The sequence below is a fragment of the Octopus bimaculoides genome, unplaced genomic scaffold, assembly GCF_001194135.2.
Source record: "Octopus bimaculoides isolate UCB-OBI-ISO-001 unplaced genomic scaffold, ASM119413v2 Scaffold_59277, whole genome shotgun sequence".
NCBI lineage: Eukaryota > Metazoa > Mollusca > Cephalopoda > Octopoda > Octopodidae > Octopus > Octopus bimaculoides.
In genome coordinates, this window is record NW_026329986.1 from 2780 (window position 1) to 6925 (window position 4146).

Genomic DNA, 4146 nt, shown 5'->3' on the forward strand with positions numbered 1-4146 from the left:
GTATGCATATATATATATATATATATATATATATATATATACACACACACACACACATACAAGTCCATCATATATATATATATATATATATAGCCTGGTGTTGCCATCCGGTTTCACCAGTCCTCAGTCAAATCGTCCAACCCATGCTAGCATGGAAAGCGGACGTTAAACGATGATGATGATGATGATGATATATATACATATACACACACATATACATAGGTATGTATGTATGTATCTATGTACGTATGCATGCATTTATATATATATATATATATATATATACATGTATGTTGATTTTGATATGTGAGCACCCAATCAAGTAGCCATCCTATTTGCTGAATTAGTGTGCTAATTGGCTGAGTATTCCACAGATCCATAGACACATATATCCTCAATGCAATCAAATTTGGGGACCTTGGAGATGCAATGTAAACTTCTTAACTATTCAGCCATGCTTGCATCAATATGTATGTGTGTGTGAATATATATATATATATATATATATACACACACACACACACACACAGATGCATATACAAATATGTATATATACAGAAATATAAACATATATATATATATATATATATATATATATATATTATTGATAATAAAAATTATTTCATTTTCTGAAGAATATTACTAATAAAAATTGTATTTCAACTAAAATTTGTAAAAATTAGTCCTGTGACCATTTTAGGTATTCGTATTAGTACCCAACAGTTAGAGCTGGTTAACGTATACAATTTTTGTGTTTGTATACATATATGTATGCTTGTATTTGAACATGAATGCATGCTTATATGTGTGTATATGCATATGACTATGTATGTTTGTATGAGTGTTTGTGCATGTGTGTGGAATATACATACATTACAAATTGAATAATTGAACCGAAAATGTCTGATTGAAACTTCACTTTCATACTACTAATTAAGAGCTTTTGCTTTTAATCTAAATGGAAATTTATTTCCCACCAGGAGTCTCCTTATCCATTGAAATTTTATTAGATTATATAAAAAAATATCTTTTTTAAATTACATAAAAAAATATTTTTCTTTTATATGGTGTATAGGAGAAAAGACGATGTAAGGAAGGATACAAAAATTAAAATATGAAAGGAATAATTAATAATTAAATGTAAATCAAATTCATAGCAGAAAAAAATTTATTTACATATCTTATTGTTTTAATTTTTGCTGTTCCAGAAAAATATTTTCTCAGAATACCACTTGCTGTTCTTTTCTCAAATAATGATCGCTCCCTTGGTGCCCCCACCACCACCACCATCCTTCTTCACATCTGACTGTTTTAAATGTTAAGATTTTTTTTTTTAATTTTGCGATATACTTTAATGTATTTGTGTCTTCTATTTTCCCTTTCTTCTTTGATATTTTCTACTTATTGGCGAATTTAATAGTTCAAAAATTGAATAAAGAATGTCTAAAATTGCAGACGACATTTTAAATGTCGTGCATGGCTAATCTAAATGACCAGATATCAACCCGTATTACTTCCACATACTTTAAGCAATAAATTAATGAATGAGTTAATTTACATTGATCAGTTTTCGAATGCTTGCTACGTTATACATTTGTTTATAAACTCGAAGAAACTTTTTAAGATATTTTTCACAAAAGAATTACGCTTTTATCATTGAATAGGAAAATAGTTTTGTTTTATTATATTTTTAAAGTTCTCTAATTGCTTTATAAATCAATAATTGAAGCATAAAATGACTTTATATAGAAAACTAATCCATATCACTCTGAATAGATATCGCTGCGAATAGTTATCTCTACAAATGTATCGATATATCTACGATTAAATTAACTTAAACTAAAAAATCATGCTGTAAAGAAATTTATTGACATTTATAAAACGAAAAACGGTACTCTTGAAATATTCATATAATATTACGATAATTTCTCGACACATAATGACTAAAAGACCAATTCTTTTGCGAAAGACACCATTGAAGAAGAACATGAGGACAGAAGAGAGGAAGATGAAAAGTTTGGCAGAACTTACCGCTTCTGTTTTCTCAAATCGCACCGCTAGTAAAATTAGCAAAATGCTGAAAGCAACACACTTGGCTAAAGGCTTTCCGTCCATTACAATTTTGTTTATAAATTGATTAAAAAAGTATCTATCCTTTCTTCGAAGTTAATATTTAACATCATCCAGAAAAGAAAAGTCTTAGCCGCAAACCTTGAGAAAGTTTCTTTTGCCAAAGCTCGAGACGTACATCAGATACACACCTCCATGTTGTCTCAAAACGGAGGCTGATACATCGTAAACGATGAGAAGCAATTCGGCGACTCCTCCGTCGCTCCTTGGCTCCGCCCACCACCTTCGGAACGGCGCTTATTGTTTTATTTATTTCTTTTGCTATATTATACAATTTAATATTTATTACTAAATGTAACTAATTTTAAATAGTTACATGGATATTTAACAAATCAATATATTAGAATTATATTATTCAAATAATTTATCAAAATTAAGTTTTGTTTATTTTTGTTGCGTCAGTCACATCAATTGGTTAACATACATACATAAGAAAAACGAGTTTTTCTACAGTAAATGAAGGTCATTCCTACTGGCATATGTTGCTAAAATAACATTAAATCAACGAATATAAAATTCATTCATTCATCCTTTTAAATCTTCCTGACAGACAAGAAGGAAATGATACAAGTCCAGTGGTAATACACAAATATTTTATTAAGATGTAAAATATTATAGTTAACAATGAATAATTTTCTTTCTGCAAACCTACATATCCAACTTTAGTTTCATAAAATTTTTATATTTTTAAATAATTTAGTTTCTTAATGAATTTTTGAGTGAAGTTTGGTAACCTGTTGTTTTTTGTTTTTTGGTTATTTTTCGTAGCTTTGCTTAGCAGCTGTCTTTTAGCAAAGCCGGGGGTTTCTTGTAGCTCCGCCCATCAATTAAATCAGCGGACTTGCAGTAACTAAGAGAGGCATACTGAAGTAGTTTTCTTGAGGTGAGTGAATCTATGGCTGAAAGTAGCGAGTGGTAAAAGCTGTTACTTTTACAAGCCTAGCTGAATCTTGTAGGTGCCATTTTTCCACTTTGCTACCCACGGTGGTGTGCAAGTGGAAGAATTTGAGATTAAAGTTAAGTGAAGACGGCAATCTTTTACATCAAATATTTAGTGTGAGAACTGCTGAAATCTCCGATGTTATTAGAGAGCTGCCAAAATGTATTACCAAATTAACAAATTATTACTTTCAGGGTAAGTTCTTTTACTTCATACATTGAAAATATAGTTTTAAAATTATATATATGCATCTTTTTTTTTTAAGGATTTAATTTATTATCTTCAGCACTCTGCGTAAACCACCATCATCATCGTTTGCATCATCTTCACCATACCACAATCAATATCACTCTTTTCTTCCTCATCATTTTCCTCATCTTCCCGATCCCTGACATATTCAACATTTTCATCATTATCAACACCATCATTATTATCATTATTCTCATCATCCTCATCAGCTTCATCTCCATCATTATTATCATCAGCATCATACAGATATACAAAGTTTCTATTGTCATTGAAAAAGAAGGTGGGATTGATGCCGTCAGTTGCAGTAATATAGATGATGTTGATGATGATGATGATGGTGGTAACAGGGTTAAGGGTGAGGATAACGTAATTATTAAAAATGTAATTAATAATTAAAGGAAGATGATAATACTGATGATGAGAGAAATATAACAAAAGAGGTGAAAAATATTCATTCTCGTTTGTCTTTCTTCAACTTTAGGTACCTCCTGCTACTCATCGTTATATCACACAGTACCGTTAATTCTGTAAGTACTACAACCGTATTCTAAATTCTTCCTTCAGATATTCTCTCAAAAATGTTTCCATTTTATATGTAATATATTTAGGAAAGTCTATCAACTAGTCTCTCTCTCTCTCTCTCTCTCTCTCTCTCTCTCTCGCTCTCTCCTTATTCTATATCCTTACTCTTAGTTTCTCAATATCTTATTCTAATCTCTCTCATTCTTCACCATATCTTTATTTCTCCGTTTTTAATAATCTAAAGAAGATCGGGAAAAAAAACCCCACTAAAAGACAATTGTCAACTCTCATGTTAAAAATAACTA

General features: G+C 30.1%; 1 long non-coding RNA gene across 2 annotated transcripts; it reads left to right on the forward strand.

The window, feature by feature from the left end:
- Window positions 1-2226: 2226 nt before the first annotated feature.
- Window positions 2227-3845, forward strand: LOC128251397 (uncharacterized). Of its 2 annotated transcripts, XR_008267111.1 has the most exons (3): window positions 2694-2708; window positions 2899-3265; window positions 3801-3845. It is a non-coding gene; the product is annotated as an uncharacterized LOC128251397 (long non-coding RNA). The 2 variants fall into 2 exon arrangements; XR_008267110.1 differs by having other exon boundaries at window positions 2227-3265.
- The last annotated feature ends 301 nt before the right edge of the window (window positions 3846-4146 follow it).